General features: G+C 52.2%; 1 protein-coding gene across 2 annotated transcripts in view; it reads right to left on the reverse strand.

The window, feature by feature from the left end:
• LRP1 (LDL receptor related protein 1) overlaps window positions 1-17,877 on the reverse strand; it is a 1,437,817-nt gene that overhangs the window by 200,666 nt on the left and 1,219,274 nt on the right. The window lies entirely within an intron of this gene.

Below are 17,877 nucleotides of genomic sequence, written 5' to 3' on the forward strand. Positions count from 1 at the left end.
CTAAAAGAACCTTATCCAGACTCTGAAAGGGTGGCTGTGTGCCTCGCAGTGACCTGCTAAAGAGGTTTTGAGGCCATGGCAGCAAGAGGGGCAGAAGAATGAGGTGCATGCTGCCCCTAATAGCCACGTAATCTGCAGGTACTGTGGTCTCGACCACGAAAAGGCTTAAGGGTTTGCTGGGTAGGCTGAACTTGATGGTATTAATGGAAACCCAGTGGTGGCTCCTCCGCCATTGCGGAGGAGCTTCGCCCCACTGCCTGGCTCAGAGCCAACAAATGTAAAATAAAACTATGCTCTTGCTTCATGCTTTTTTTCTCCCGTTACATTTGCTGGCTCTTAGCCAGTGGTGTTGGGAGGGGTGTGGCTTAAGCATTGGAGGGGGCAGAGGAGGAGTGCTAAAAGCACTCCACTCCCTAAGGGAGCATATGTGTTTTGGCCTGCCATCTCAGGCCGACCAAAACACTGATGAGATTTTAGGTTTTCTCCGACTTCCTGGTCTGAGCAAGGAGTCTTTCCTGCCTACTCAGACCAATCCCTCTGGTGCTCTGCAGCATTGGATTGGATTGGATCGGAGTCTGGGACACAGGGGCTGCTGGGAACCAGGAAGAGGAGAGGCGGCAAACGCGACGCTAGAGGCAGCTTGTGCAAAAGGTACGTTTTGTTTAATTTAATATTGTTTTCCCACCTGCCGCACCACCCTTTGTTTATGGCGGCCATTGCTGTGGAAACCATTACCTTAGCCACAGAGGGGGCAAACCCTTTGGTGCTGCGGACGTGGCAGAGGTACAGGCCTAGGGCGCTCACCTTTAAGTGCTCAAGGCCCTAGTCTGCCTTCTCACCAAAAAAGGCGACTGCGATTGAAAGGCATGTTCATGTGGGCTGGAAGTCACTGGAGAAGCCTATGGATCTCATTCAGGCATGCGCCCTGAAAGCAACACTGGTGCCAACTGCCCTTCCAAGGCAATCTGTGGTGTCCAAGCCACATCGGATGGTTGGTTTTGCAGTATCTCGACTGTTGGACTTGGCCCTTTTTGCAGGTTCACCACTAAACTTTTTTGCATTTCTCCTAGCCTTTTTCTGTGTGTAGTGGTAGTGGTTTTAGGCTTCTGGGCACTTTAGCACTGTGGTCCAGTGTAAAGTGCGTGCGCTCTGTGGTACATTTGGTGAGAGAGCCCTGCCCTCCCATAGGAATGCATGAGTGATTCCCTGCTCAGTATGTATCAGTGTTAGTTCCTGTTATGAGAGTAGCAGTATGGTCAAGTCTGGTATGTATGAAATTATGCGAATAAATACAGCGCAATGATGTGCACAGATTTATTATGACTATGTGAGAAATGCCACTTTTAGAAGTTGGCATTTCTGTGTGCTATGTGTTTGCCTGCCTGATGTGAATTGCATGTCTGGTTTCTGAGGGACAGGGCAGGCTGAGCTAGACGTGGGTTGAATAGAGATCTGCAGTTGGAGTATGGGGAGGGGTGACCCTTTGATCTGAGCAGGGCTGCGCCTGGCAAGGTGAATGCCATCAGCCGCACAGTGGGAGCTGGTGCCATCAGACACCCTCTTCCTCAAAGGCAGGATGCAGCCTTGTAAACAAAGTGCTCCAGGACCACACCAAACTGGTTCTGGCTGGGTCAGTGACTTGTGACTTTTGAGAACAAAGTCTTTTGGTGGTATAAGTAAAGGGGCTGTGACCCCATGAAATTATTCAGTTCCATGGTGCTCTTCTAGGATGATGTACTATTCCTGATCCTGCTGGGGCATGCTGCTGCTGGGGCCCAGGAGGAACTGCCATGAGGGCTTGCCCCCCTGGGCCCTGCATTGCCCCCTTGATTGCTGAGGACTTTTGCAGCTATGGCTCCCTGCGCCCTGTGAGCGCTGTATTTTAATTCTTTCCCGGAGGAAGAACGTGTTACTTCTGGATGTCAAGATGAACCTCTGTCCGTGTAACTAGAGGGAAAGGACTCAGAAACTTTCATCCTTCTTGCTGAAGCAACTACCCAAGGGCCTGATTTGAGCTTGTCGCCTGCTGAAGTCTCAGGGATATTAGACTTCAAACATCAGCCGTCCGGATTCCTATTTGAGGGGGATTCTACTCGCAGGTGAGGCCTCTGTTTGAGAATTCCAGAGCCTCTGGGTATACTGCGGGGAACGCGGGCTGAAAGTCATCGCCTCGCTATTGTGGGCCGCAGCAGCCGAGGAGCTGTTGCCGATGAGAGCCCGCATTTGCTTGTGTTACAAAAGTCATCGTTATCGCTATTGTGGGCCGCCGCAGCTGAGGAGCGGTTGCCGCTGACAGCCCGCATTTGCATGTGTTACAAAAGTCATCGTTATCGCTATTGTGGGCCGCCGCAGCTGAGGAGCTGTTGCTTCTGAGAGCCCGAATTTGCCTGTGTTACCAAAGTCATCATTATCGCTATTGTGGACCGCTGCAGTTGGGGAGCTGTGGCCGCTGAGTGCCTGCATTTGCCGTCCTATGAGAATCATCGCTATCGCGGGCCGCTGCAGTTGAGGAGCTGTGCCGCTGAGTGCCCGCATTTGCAGTCCTATGAGAATCATCGCTATCGCGGGCCGCTGCACCTGAGGAGCTGTGGCCGTTGAGTTCCCGCATTTGCCGTCCTACAAGAATCATCGCTATCGCTATTGTGGGCTGCTGCCGCTGAGGAGCTGTGCTGCTGAGTGCCCGCATTTGCTGTCCTACGAGAATCATCGCTACCGCTATTGTGGGACGCTGCAGCTGAGGAGCTGTGTCGCTGAGTGCCCACATTTGCCATACTACAAATATCATTGCTATTGCTGTTGTGGGCCGCTGCAGCTGAGGAGAAGTGATGCTGAGTGCCCGCCTTTAAGCCCTGTACTTTCACAGCTGTGCAGCACTTAGTGCCAGCTGCAAAGTTTAGGTCTGCACAATTGTGCACATGGATTCTGCTGCATTGGCAGCTGCCCTGACACATTGGACATAGGGCATTTTGAGCCCCAGTGAGAAGTCCAGTTGGCCGGGGGGGGGACTGTAAATTTTGTAGGGCGCCAGGCCCTAATGTGATGGATGTGGTGCTAGGAAACAGGATATATTTCACGCCTAATGTGATACTGTGCATAATATGAATTATGTTACAGGAGGATGCTGAGTCCAGTGTTTGCCAGTAATTACTGGTTGTGTTCTATGCTTATTATATGTTCTCCATTTACTATCTTCACTAAGTGATGTTTCTGACAGTGGTCCAGTGGCCCTGTCATGTGTATATAATCCCCAGTAAATATTGCCCAGTGCCAGTTGGCACAGTGTATATTGTGTGATTACTATTCTAATGTGTTTTATGATAATACAAAGGCTATTTTTGATATAACCTTGTGTGGAGTTCCTTTTGTGGTGTGCCTAGTATGTTCTTGCTGTGTGGGTTGTGCAAATGCTTTACATATGGCCTCCGGGAAAAGCCTGACTGCCCGTGAAAAGCTACTAAGGGGGAGAGCAGGGGTTATCTTTGGCGTGCAACTCCCTTGCCCTGACTAGAGTGGTGGTTTCTGCCTGGCTTAGGCGCAAGCCCTAGCAAACCAGAAATCCCATTTCTAACATCAACCATTCCCAATAGTCTGTCTAAGAATAGGACTCAAGTCATCAGAGACAAAAACAAAACTTGTTTGACGAAGTCCTAAAATGTATTGGTATAATGCCCTAGAAGGCAGCTGGCACTGACCGAACATAGTGCCAAAGCTGTTGAGGAAAGGATTATGTTACTAACCCAGTAAGCATCTGTTCTTGGAATGTAGAGCTGTAGATTCACATGCTTTGCATAATCCTGCCATCTAGTATTGGGTCGGGATGTTTGCAAGTTGTTTTTCTTCGACAAAGTCTTTCCTAGTCACGAGGTAAGGGGACTCCTCCTTTCGGTGATAGTAAGCATGGACATCAAATCCACTCTTAGGTTGTTTTCCCGCAAGAGGGTGAGAATGGAGTAAGTAAGTGTAGTATACAAATGTTCGTGCGTATAAATGTATAATCCAGAACTGCAACAACTATAGATGCCCAGGGAGGCGGGTAGGCGCATGTGAATCTACAGCTCTACATGTCAAGAACAGATGCTTACTGGTAAGTAACATAATATGGTCAAAGCAGGTGTGCTGTAGATACACATGCTTTGCATAAACTACAAAGCAGTGTACTCTCTAAACGGTGGCTAACCTGTAGATGTTGCAGTTTGAAAAAGTGTTTTAAGTACTGCTTGGCCTACATTAGCTGTTGTGGTGCTAATACATCTAAACAATAGTGGTGTTTGGTAAATGTGTGTGGTGTAGACCATGTAGCTGATTTACATATGTCCGCTAGAGGAATGTTACCTAAAAAGGCAATAGTAGCCCCTATTTTGCGAGTGGAATGCGCCCTAGGGGGTATAGTTAAAGTTCTTTTCACTTTTAAATAGGATGTTTCAATGCATTTAACAATCCATCTTGAAATACCAGATTTAGAGATGGGATTGCCTTTGTGAGGTGGTACAAAAGGGGGTGGTGATGGACGGAGCATCTGAATCAATCAAACACTCACACCCAGTCAAAAGATCTGGGTTTAATACATCACCGTTCTTTAGCCCACTCTGCCACCCCAGTTCAGACATGGCTATATGCAAATCAGTCTGACCCTGTGCCTCATGGGAACAGTCCAGCCCGAACTGCCAAGCCATGTCTTCCCTGGACCAGAAACAAGCTTCCGAGGACCGGTTTCTGGCATTCCAGCCGTCTTCAGCCCGGCTTGCTTGAATCCAGTGGCAAAGTGAGCAAGGGACTCACGTCTGAGCATACCCTGCCACACTTATGGCGGCCAAAAGCGGGTATACTCAGACGTGAGTCCCAGGCTCTCCACATCACTGGAGTCTAGCTATCCAGGCTGAAGAAGGCTGATAGCCAGAAACCGGTACTTGGATGCTTGATTCCGGTCTAGGAAAGACATGGCTTGGTAGTTCGGGCTGGACTGTTCCCATGAGGCACAGGGTCATGGCTGATTTGCATATAGCCATTGTCTGACCTAGGGTGGTGTGGAGTGCAAAAAAACGATGGATTTAGGCCCAGATCTGTGTACTGGGGTGAATGTAAGACATTGTTCTGCATTCTGTCCATCAACTGTGTTTTTTGCAATTTGTGAGGTGGAGCAAATGCAACAAACAGTTGTGTAGTACAATGAAGCTCTTTTGACATCAAGCATGTGAAGAGCCAGTAGGTGCGTGGCCGAGGAGGGGACCAAGATGGCCGCCTCTTACTGAAGCTCCGCCGGATCAGGGAGCCGGCACCCGATAAATGATGTAACCCGCAATACTTCCAGCACCCAAACCCACGATCCTGACCTACATCCTGCACAGCCCGACGGGTGAAATTTTGGAGGCACCAGCAGCAGTGGACCCGGAGATACGGCGGCGGGACCAGCGGCCGGGGTTCAGAAGGGGAGGCCTCGGTGCTGTGGAGCGGAGGTAGGGGGCGGGGCGCCTGGGGCGCGCTGGCGGCCGGCGGGGCCCCCCGCGGCAATTTCTGAGCTCTCTGGGCTTTGGGCTCGGCTCCGTGGCTGGCCTTTTGGGACCCGGCTCCCCACGTGTGGTGCTGGAGCACTAGGCGCCTAATTGGGCCTTGGGGCCTGGTGCGGTGGGGGAAGCCGGGAGCTCAATTTTGGCCGCAACGAGAGCGCGGGCGGGGCTCTGGGTGCCGGTTGCTGTGGGGGTGGCCTGGGGGCCACCCCCACACCCTACGGGTGTCCGCGCCACTCTGCTTTGGGCGCTGCAGTGCTTCTGGCCTCTCCCTGACTAACTGTGCCCCTGTGAGGGGAGTTCCATCGCCCCGCTTGACCTGCCGGACGTTTGCGGTGCTCGAGTGGGCCTCCACGGGGTCGCCCCGGCCTGCTGGTCCATTGTACATTTGGTGCCCCCCCCCCCCCCCCCTGATTGGGGTTCCGGGACGGGCTGGGATCCACGCAACGTCACTTTGAGTACAAGGCCACTAACCTGCTGCTGACCCGTTGCCCTATCTGAGGTGCTGCTGTGAGATTCCGTTGATTGCCTGGGGCTTGGGACATTGCTACTGCCACGTTATTGCGGAGGATATAGAGGCTTGGACCTGGTGGCCCGCTGCACGAACACGATGGTTAAACGTGACCCCAATCAGTGCAAACGTAACTTTGCGGGGGCTTCCCTCCCCGCCACTGACCCTCCACAGGATGTTCTGACTGGGGCGGCTGGAGGAGCAGACCCGGAGGATGCCACTACTCTCATGACTGCCATGATGACCGAGATGAGGGCCGGTTTTAAGGCGCTGGATGGACGATTCGACACGCTGGAGCGCCGTATGGCGGACATGGGCTCCAAACTTCAGGCGCACGACCGAAGACTGGACCTAGTGGAATCCAGAGTATCTGATGCGGAGGATGGTGCAACGAAATCCCTGAAGAGACTGGAGAGGGTGGAGAGAATCCTTAAAGAGGTCACCATTAAAAATGAGGACCTTGAGGCCCGGGGGCGAAGAAACAACGTGCGCATCACCGGCGTAGCAGAGACAATGCAAACTGGCCGGATGGACAATTTTGTTGAACAGCTGCTGATTGAACTGTTTGGTCGCGACACCTTCCCTCAGGGGTTCGTGGTAGAACGCGCCCACAGATCGCTAGGGCCCAGGTCCAAACCCGGTCTCCCACCACGTCCTATTATTGCCCGCCTTATGAACTTCAGAGACCGGGATGCTGTCCTCAGGGCGGCTCGGGACCGTGGAGAGGTGACATGGCAAGGCAACACTTTATCCTTCTTTCCGGATTTCACCTTCACTGTCCAAGAAGCGCGCAAGAAATTCACTGGGGTTAAGGCTACACTCCGCAACCTCGGCCTCCGATATGGCATGTTGTATCCAGCTAGACTCAAAGTGGACATTGATGGCAGACCTCGCATCTTTGAGACCCCGTCGGAAGCCCTAGACTTCTGCCAACATTACAGGTGGCGGGACAAAAGCCCGGCCCAGTCCGATGCCCCAGCTCCAACTTCCCCAACCAGAAATGCCTCGCAGTCAAGCACTGATCTATTTGCTGAGACAGGCAATGGCTGACGGATGTGACCAGTCACTTTGGGCTTCTGATTAGCTTTGGACATTTCTCTTGTACCCAGTTCGTTGTGGTTACACATGCTCCGAATTCCCAGTGGGGTCTACTCCCCAACCGGCGTGGCGTTACCACCCCCCATGGCGGATGCCAATGTTGACTTACCTATTACTTTTTTGTTGCAGTTGTTCTACTGTTTAAAATTGCACTCTGTAACTAAGTGGTTTGCTCAGTTCGCTGCATGGTTAATTGGGTTATGCATCGCTGGGCAGTTAGGAGGCTGGGTGGGGGGAGGAGGTGGGGAGGGGATTTTATTTAGTTTTTGTATCAATCCGAACTCAGATAGCAGTCATGAACCACATCGCATTGTACGTCACCTTAGACTTAGACATGCCACGTTCCTCCGCTGATGGCTAGACAGGGTACACAAGTTGACTCATCCCCAATATCACTGATGACCTGGAATGTCAGGGGTCTGAACGACACGAGGAAGCGCAGACAGATCTTTAATTATTTAGGCAGACATAACGTTGACATTGTGTTTCTGCAGGAAACGCACTTATGCCCTGCAGGGTCCCAGCTCCTCGCCAGAAGCTGGGGTTCACACCGCTTCTTCTCTGATTATAGCAGGTACTCCAGGGGGGTGGCCATAATCGTACACAAACGAGTACCCTTCATACTGCACCCAACGATAGGGGATCCGGAAGTTCGATACTTGGTGGTAACAGGCTCTCTATTCCATCAGACAGTTACCCTGGTTAAAGTGTATGGCCTTAATACTGACACCCCTGCCTTCTTTCAAGGCCTTCAGGGGAGACTACTCTCCAAGGATACGGGCCAGTCGATTGTGGGTGGGGATTTTAATTTACTCCTTAACCCATCACGTGATGGGATTTCAGCCGCTTCAGATACCAGAAAGCAATCCAGACTAGTCCTAGCTGACATGTGTCCACTATTCCCTCATTGACATCGAGGCTAGGCTACACGGAGGGGCCCCGGAATACACACACCATTCCAGCTTCCATAACACGTGGACGAGACTGGATTACTGGCTGCTCTCCCCTGGGGTGGCCGGGTGGGTTACATCTCATGCTACGCTTCCACGTACACTGTCAGACCACTCCCCGGTGGTACTACGCTTGGGGATTCCCAAACCGGGCGGATTTGAGCGACAATGGCGATTCCCCGGAAAGGCCCTCGTTGACACAGTGTTCGCCGAAACACTCCGGACTGCAATCGCCGACTATTTTGAGCTCAATACAGGGTCGGTGGAGACTCACGCTACCTTGTGGGAGGGAATTAAGGCCACTATCAGGGGGGTGTGCATAGCTACACATGTGGGGGTTCTGCGCTCCATCAGATCCACCCTCACCCGCATTGAGAATGATATCCGAGCGTTAGAAGACAACTTGCTCCGAAACCCCTCTGAGGCAAACGAGACGCGTCGACTTACACTACTGATGGAGTTTCGTGAAGAGGCGGACAGGGAATTGCGGTTTTTAACCACACAACACACAGCGCGGCAATACGGGGAGGGAGACAGGCCCGGAAGGTTACTTGCACAACTGCTCCGCCCTCCGCGTCAAACACAATACATAACAGGAATCGCAGCCCCGGATGGTAGGTTGCTCCACACCACCCCCGAGGTCTGCCACACCTTCTTGTCATACTATACAGACCTCTACACCACGTCCGCCGCCACTGATCTTCGCGATCAATGTGCTTACTTAGATGAAATAGCATTGGTCTTCTTAGAAAAACACATGCAGGAGTTCCTCTCCCTCCCAATAACGGTTGACTCGGTCATAGAGGCTATTGACGCTTTACGGGGCTCGGCTGCTCCTGGCTTAGATGGCTTCTCGGCCGATTTTTATAAAGCGTACAAGGAAGAACTGGCTCCAATACTGATAGAGGTTTATGCGGAGGCTTTGGAGAAGGGTTGCCTGCCCCCCACGTTTAGAGAAGCGGTGATCATATTGCTCCCGAAACCCGGGAAAGACCCTGCCCTTTGTGGCTCTTACAGGCCCCTTTCTCTGTTAAACACAGACTATAAAATATTAGGAAAAGTAGTGGCCACTCGCCTGGCCCTCTTAATGGAATTCATCATATGCCCCGCGCAGTCTGGGTTTGTACCACACAGATCCACCTCATTAAATCTGCAAAACTTTATTCTCGGTTATTCACCGTATAGACCCCTCCACCTCAGCGGCCGCCGTGCTTTTGGACGCGGAGAAGGCGTTAGATTCCCTTGAGTGGCCCTTTTTCCCATCAATTATGAGACGCATGGGTATGCCGGAGTGTTTTGTCTCCACGGTGGCATTGTTATACACTAACCCCACGGCCAGAATTCAATTAAATGGCACCATCACAGAGGCATTTTCCCTGTCCAGGGGCACAAGACAGGGGTGCCCATTGTCCCCACTATTATTTATTTTAGCTATGGACCCACTGGCCCGACACTTTCAGGAAAAGCACCTTTTTCGGGGCCTACAGTTTCGCACCGGTCCACTGCTGGCATCGCTATACGCAGATGATTTAATACTCTATGTCCGGGCTCCTTCCCTCAACCTGGCACCGCTGCTGGCGGAAATTACACGGTTTGGCAAGTTTTCTGTGCTCCACATGAATTGGCACAAATCCCTCATTTTCCCGCTGACCCCCGCCACTGCACGGTGGGACTGCGAGTACCCGTTGGAATGGTGTTCGGAGTCGGTCAAATACTTGGGAATACACGTCCATATCGACACTGTACACATTATTAGGCTCAATTATGGAAGAGCGCTGGATTTCCTGGAGGATAGCATAGACCGATGGCTGCGCTTGCCACTGTCTATGGTGGGGCGCGTTGCTATAGTGAAGATGGTGGTTCTTCCCCGGTTTTTGTATTTATTTACCAATATTCCGATTCCCTTGACTAAGATATTTTTCACCCAGCTGAGATCACTGCTGCTACGGTTGATCTGGGGAAACAAAAACCCTCGGGTCACGTGGCAGACACTGACCCTGCCTTACGAACGCGGCGGCCTGGGTGTACCTGATTTTTATCTATACTTTTTAGCAGCACAGTGTTCCTTTGCTTATGCCTGGTTTCACCCAGATGCCCACATACTGTACCTGAAACCGGAGGCAGACTTGGCGCTATGGCACTCGCTGGTTACGCTTCTCCCTAAAGGGTTTCCTAGAGACCCCCGTGATATTCAGACCGTATCTTCCACATGCTGGGCGTGGGAAAAACTCCGGAGGCTATTGAAGTTAGATATTCTTTATTCACCGCTCCTTCCACTCCGTAATGCGCATTGGCTCCCTATCACTGGTGAAGCGGTGGTCCGTACCACGCTCTCCAAATTCGGCTTACATACACTGGGCGACCTCTTCCCAGACAGGCATGCCTTTAGTCTGACGGAGGACCCCCGATTTCTGGATCGCAACTTTATGGACTCCTTTGTGCTGTCCAGAATCCGATCCATGATGCGGGCCAAGTTTCCTACCTTCCCACTAGCCCCAGAAGAAGCACGACCTTGGACTACTGTCATTCAACATCCCTCAGGGGCACATATGGTTACCAAAATTTACAGTCTTAGCGTCGCGGCCACCCCCGATTCTGATGAAAAAGTCCGACTGGCGTGGGAAAGGGATCTAGGGAAACCCATAACGGACGAAGAATGGGCACAATGCTGCACAGTAACCAAACGGGTGTCGCTCAACAGTAGGCACAAACTCATTCACTTTAAATTCTTGAGGCGCTTGTATCACACCCCTGCCTTGGCCCATAGAATAGACCCCTCCCGCTCTCCTAACTGCCCGAAATGTAAGGCTGTGGACGCTGATTTTGCACATTTATCGTGAACATGCCCTCGACTGAGTGATTACTGGTTACAGGTACATACTACATTTGGTGAGATACTGGGTGTCCCTCTGACCCCCACCCCTGAAATTGCCTTGCTGGGCTATGTGTCAAACTTTCCGCAAGCCGTCCGCAGACTGGCAACGCTGGGGTTTTTGTTGGCCAAGAGGGAGGTGGCCCTGCTGTGGTGCTCCAAGAGAGGTCCAAGTGTGAAATCCTGGCTAAAAAGCTTGGCCTCCTGCAATGTTAGCTGTCTAGAATATTCTTCCACCATTCCCACTCCATCTAGACCCTTGGACATATGGGGACCTTACCGTACTTATATTGCCAAAATCACAGCGGAACGTCAAGCACAATTGGACAATCAAATATATCCAATAGGGGTGGGTTAACCCACGGTAATATTGAACTCTTAACAATGTTAATAATGTACTAAATGCATGGGACGTATGGGGATGTTATTGAACTCATGGTTATTATGTGTCTGTGGACCAATGCGATGGCTATCTCCTTCCCTCTTTATTTTTATTGCTGTGCTATGGAGTGACGGACTTGGTATATTTCAGTAAACAGTGGTTATGCAAATGCTACTTACCAGTATGCATCTGTTCTTGGCATGTAGGGCTGCTGACATTCATATCTGTGCATAGATCGCCACCTAGTGTTGGGTCCGGATGATTGCACATTGTTGTCCTGGATGAGTCTTCGAAGTATCACGAGATAGGTGGCTCCTCCCCTGGACTACAGTGCGCATGGGCATCGCCTCCATCCCCAGATTGTTTTTAGCCATTGGCAGAGATGGAGTGAAGAATGTGAGTGATGACCATGCTATGAACATATATATATATATATGAATGAATACTGCAGCTGCTACAGGCGCCGGGGAGGAGGGTGGGCGATATGAATGTCAGCAGCCCTACATGCCAAGAACAGATGCATACTGGTAAGTAGCATTTGCAGTTCGAGGCATGTGGGCTGCTGAATTCATATCTGTGCATAGAATACATAGCAGTCCCTCCATTATCGGCGGCCGCCCGTGCCAGCTGCAGCAGTCTGAAAAAGCGTTTTTAGAACAGCCTGACCAACAGCTGCCTGCTGTTTGGAATGCACGTCTACACAGTAGTGCTTAGTGAAAGTATGTGTGGTAGACCATGTGGCTGCTCTACAGATATCCTCCAAGGGAATGTTACCTAGGAAAGCCATAGAGGCCCCCAACTTCCTGGTGGAGTGGGCCCTCGGTGGGATAGTGAGGGTGCGCTTAGCTTTAGCGTAACAGATCTGAATGCACTTTACTATCCACCTAGCAATCCCTGCTTTTGAGATAGCGTTTCCCTTGTGGTGTGTGGCAAAAGCAACAAAAAGCTTCTTGGTTTTGCGAAAATCTTTTGTCCTGTCTACATAATACATCAAGGCCCTCTTAACATCAAGGGTGTGGAGCATGCGCTCCGCCAGTGTCTCTGGGTTTTGGAAAAACACCGGCAATTCAATTGTCTGGTTTAAGTGGAATTGGGATACCACTTTGGGTAGGAATTTAGGGTTAGTGCGGAGCACCACCCTGTTAGCATGTACCTGGAAGTAAGGTTCTTGGATGGTGAGCGCCTGCAGCTCGCTAACCCTCCGTAGCGATGTAATTGCTACTAAGAACGCAACCTTCCAAGTCAGAAACTGAAGCTCACAAGAGTGCAGTGGCTCAAAGGGAGGACCCATCAGCCTCGTAAGAACCACATTGAGGTTCCATTCTGGAGCTGGTGGGGGTCCTTGGTGGAATGACCCTTTTGAGTCCTTCCAGAAAGGCCTTGATAGCAGGGACCTTAAAGAGTGACAGGTGCTACCTATTCTGGAGGTATGCTGCCATAGCAGACAGGTGAATGCGGATGGAAGAGTATGCCAGATTGCATTGATACAGGTGGAAAAGGTAGCAAATGATGTTTTGAATGGAAGCATCTAGCGGGTCAATATTGTGGTTAGCACAGTAGATGACAAACCTCTTCCATTTAGCCGCATAACAAGCTCTGGTAGTGGGCTTCCTTGCCTCCCGAATGATGTTCATGCAATCGGGAGGAAGATTGAGGTAGCCAAACTCTAGGACTTCAGGAGCCAGATCGCCAGGTTGAGCTGTTGCGGATCTGGGTGCTGAATGTCGCCATGGCTCTGCGTCAGAAGGCTGGGAGTGAGATGAAGCCTTTGATGCGGCACCACGGACAGTTCTAGAAACGTGGTGTACCATGGTTGGCGAGCCCACGTCGGAGCAACCAGGATGAGAGTCATCGAGTGCTGCCTGAGCTTGCGTGCCACCCGCGGTATCAGAGGTGCTGGGGGAAAAGCGTACGCAAATCTGCCTGACCAGTTCATCCACATCGCATTGCCCTGTGATTGGGGGTGTGGGAATCTGGCGGCGAAGCTTTGGCATTTTGCGTTCTCCTTTGTGGCGAACAGGTCTATCTCTGGATGACCCCACCTTTGGAAGTACGGTTGGAGTACTGATGGATGTATCTCCCACTCGTGCATCTGATGGCTGTGCCTGCTGAGCAGATCCGCCATTTGATTGTCCTTGCCCGGGAGATGCTCTGCCATGAGGAAGATGTTCCTCTGAATGGCCCACTTCCACATGCTCTGAGCCAGATGAGACAGCTGTGGAGAGTGTGTGCCTCCCTGCTTCTGAATGTAGTACATGGCCGTCATGTTGTCCGTCCGGATCAACACGACTTTGTTGCACAGATGTACTTTGAACGCCTTCAAGGCCATGAAGATTGCCATCAGTTCCAACACATTGATGTGCATCTTCCATTGCTGTATTGTCCATAGTCCCTGCACAGTGTAATTGAGTACATGCGCTCCCCATCCCTGGAGAGAGGCGTCCGTCGTCAGGATAATCTGTGGGACAGGCTCTTGGAATGGTCGGCCCTTGCAAAGGTTGTGTGGATTCCACCAATGCAGAGAGTTGTATGCCCGACCGCTCACCAACACTAGGTCTGTCAGTTGCCCATGAGCCTGAGTCCACTGACGTGCAAGGCACTCCTGAAGCGGACGCATATGTAGTCTCGCGTGCGGGACAATGGAGATGCAGGAGGCCATCATGCCTATCAACTGCATGAACACCTTCGCTGGAAGCGAGTGTTGGGGTCTGAATCGTTGGATCAGCGCCTGGATACTGGCGATTCTCACTGAATTTGGCTGCGCGGTGGCTGCCAGAGTGTTGATTGTCGCGCCCAGGTACTGTCGCACGTGGGCGGGCTGGAGATGGGACTTTGGGTAGTTCAGAGAGAATCCCAGATCGTGCAGGAGATGAATGGTGCGTGACACGTGGTCGACGCACTGCTGTTCTGTCCTTGCTTGAATGAGCCAGTCGTCCAGGTAGGGAAAGACGTGGACGTGCTGGCGACGGAGATGCGCTGCCACAGTCGCTAGGCACTTGGTAAACACTCTCGGTGCCGTGGTGACCCCGAACGGCAGAACCTTGAACTGGTAATGCTGGTCTAAGATCGTGAATCTGAGATACTTCCTGTGGGAAGGATGCAGGGGGATATGAAAATAGGCATCTTTCAGATCCAGCGTAGCCAGGAAGTCCCCCTGTTGAAGCAGGGGAAGCACCTGCTGCAACGTGAGCATATGGAAGTGCTCCGAGAGGATGTACCAGTTCAGAGGCCTGAGGTCCAGGATCGGCCTGAGGGATCCGTCCTTCTTGGGAATCAGAAAATACAGGGAGTAAACCCCTGTTCCCCGCTCTTGCAATGGAACGAGCTCTATCGCCCCTTTTTGCAGCATTACTAGAACTTCTTGCTGCAACAAGGTCAAGTGCTCGCCTGACATAGGATGGCTCCTTGGGGGTATGTCCGGTGGAATGGACGTAAGCTCTAGACAGTACCCGTACTGGATAATAGACCTCACCCACCTGTCCGTGGTGATGGACTTCCACGCCAGCAGGAACTGCTGGAGTCTCCCCCCGACCGGTGTTGCATGGTCGGGGGGCAGTGACAAGACGTCACTGTTTGTTGGTGGTGGTGGACCTGGAGCTATTGTTTCCACGTCCCCTGCCCTTGACATTATTGCCTCTGTAACCACCTCGGCCCTTGTTGTTATACGAGGCTTGGGTGTTACTCTTGTAATATTGGGTTGACTGGGATGCCTGTCCCCTTGAGGTGCCTCTGGAGTTTGAGCGGCGAAAGGAACCACCCCGAAACTGCTGACTTTGTAAAGCCCCCATAGACTTGGCAGTTTCCGTATCTTTTTTCATTTTCTCCAGTGTGGCATCCACCTCAGGGCCAAACAGGTGGTCAGGATTCACTGTTTGATTGAGGATCGTAGTTTGGATGTCGGGTTTGAACCCCGAAATTCTAAGCCAGGCATGGCGTCGAAGCAGCACACTGGTATTGATAGCCCTGGAGGCTGTGTCTGCCACATCCAGTGCACATTTGATGGATGCATTCGTAATGAGTTTACCCTCCTGAATCAGCATCTCTCCTGCCTCCTTGTATTGGTCAGGCAAGTGTTGCAGTATGGCCTCTAATGTGTCATAATGGGCCCTATCATAACGTGCAAGTAAGGCTTGGGTGTTAGATATTCTCCAGATATTAGCTGCCTGTGCAGCAATTCGTTTGCCTGAGGCCTCAAAGATCTTGGACTCTTTGTCTGGGGGAGGAGCGTCACCAGTAGTTTGAGAGTTCGCCCTCTTCCGAGCGTTGGAAACAACCAAGGAGTCCAATGGCAAGTGTCCCTTGATATATGTAGGATCCGTGGGCGCTGCCTTATATTTCCTGTCGATGCGAGGGTTGACCACACGCGCTCGGGTGGGCTCCTTGAAAACCTCCGTTGCATGTTTAAGCACCCCCTTAAGCATCGGTAGCGTTTTGACAGACTTTTCGGCTACCGAGAAGGTGTCGAACAAGAAGTCCACATCCACGGGGTCCGAGTGCAGCTCGACGTCGTGGTTAGCAGCAGCTCTCTCTATCAGAGCATTGAAGGCCGCCGAGTCCTCAGTCGGGGACGTCTTGGCCGCGAAAAGTTGAGTGTCCTGACCAGACTGCGGGTCCTCCGTGTCGCCTCCGGCGGACCACGGTACGTGCTCCTCCTCCGGATCCGAGTACGCCGGATAGTTGTACTCGTCACCTTCCTCGTCCGCATCGGCTGCGGCGGAATGCGTCGGCGAGTGTCCTAGGGTTTGTGGGGACACAGGTTCCACCAACGCCGAAGAGTCCTCGGAGTCCCTTTTGTTTTTGAGAGGGATCTTAAAGGGTTCCAACGCCGGCTCCGTCGTGATCTTCCGTTTGAGGAGCGACAGTTTTCCGGTGTTGGCGTCGATGATTACCTCACGACGTTCCTCTTCCGCAAGCGGCTGGAGACGAAGCTTCGACACCGCCAAGGCAGCCTTCGGCGTTAATGCCTCCTTCGAGGGTCCGCCCTGTTTCGGCGCGAAGGCCTTCGGCGCCGACTTGGGCGGTAGGGTGAAACGGATAGGCGTTTGCTCCCTCGCAGGCTTAGGCGTGAGCTTAGGCGTACTGGCGTCCTGAGCGGGAACCACACTGGCCTTTCGAATCCGCTGCAAGGATTCCGCTACCTTCTTTGTCCAGGCCGGAGAGGGCTGGACCGGTTCGAGCGACCCCTCATCGTCGAGAGCCTGTTTGCCGGCAGGCACCTTCTTCGGGGCCGACGCCCCATGCCTATGCGCGTCGTCGCCCTGACGCCTCTTTGGAGCAGTCTTCGGGTCCGCGACCCCTTTCGGCGCCGACGCAGCCGCGTCGGAGGACGTCGCCTTCGGCGCCGACCCCGAGGGCTTCGGGTCGGCCATTTTGGCGTGGCTCTTCAAGTCGGCCATTTTGGTTTTCTTGGAAGTTGACGCCTCCAGAACCTTCTTCACCAGCGCCACTTTCACTTTCGGTTTCGCATCCGAGGATGCGTGACCAGTTGGCTTCACTTTCGTTTTCTTCGACGTAAGTGATGGTTCATAAATGTCCGTGACCGGGCCCAGAGGCGGGGACGTAGGACTCATAGTCAGATCTTGGGTAAGGCCCGAAGGCGATCCCTCGACCTGGGTCGTATGAAGGGGAACAACCCCTGAGTCAGGTTGGGGATGCTCTTCCTCCGAGCTATCTCCCATCGTGGCAAAAGCCTGATCGTCGTCCCCTACCTCGTCGGTGACTTCGTCAAAGTTCTCCTCACCCGCGTCGTAGGTCTCTCCCTCGGATGCGGGATTAGAGTCCGAACCTTGCACGTCGTCTTCTCCCTCGACATATTCTTGGAAAATGTCGTCTGGCGGGGGCGCCGTGGCCGATAACCTAGCCTGGAGCCTATTGGCCCGACGAATCTTTAAAGTCTTCTTGCTCCGGAATTTCGAACACACCATGCAGGTGTCTTCGGGGTGATCCGGCGACAAGCAGGTATTGCACACCGGGTGCACGTCGAGGTGTGAATATTTAGAGTGACACAACGGGCACTTCTTAAACGGAGTTCGCTCCATAGCAAGAGTGTAGTATAGGCCCGACCGCGCCGAAAGCACGTGGAAGGGCAGCAAGAGATCGGAGCTGAGAGTCAGAAAGAAACCCGTACGCAACTATACCGACGCCCAGCCTAAAGACCTTTTGGTCTCGAGTAGAAGTTGAACAACTATTGGTTCCGACAGAGGGAACCGAAACACATCCGAACCCAATGGCGGAAAAAAACAATCTGGGGATGGAGGCGATGCCCATGCGCACTGTAGTCCAGGGGAGGAGCCACCTATCTCGTGATACTTCGAAGACTCTTCCAGGACAACAATGTGCAATCATCCGGAACCAACACTAGGTGGCGATCTATGCACAGATATGAATTCAGCAGCCCACATGCCTCGAACTGTGCTATTTACACTGATGATTGTTTTTGTACAATGCTTGTGAAAATGACAAATAAAGTTTAAAAAAAAAAGCGTGAGCAGAGCCTGTTCTGCTACAGAATCGGGTTGGGGAAAAACACAGGTAACTCAACTGATCGGTTTATATGAAAA

Source organism: Lissotriton vulgaris, chromosome 1_1 (assembly GCF_964263255.1).
Source record: "Lissotriton vulgaris chromosome 1_1, aLisVul1.2, whole genome shotgun sequence".
Lineage (NCBI taxonomy): Eukaryota > Metazoa > Chordata > Amphibia > Caudata > Salamandridae > Lissotriton > Lissotriton vulgaris.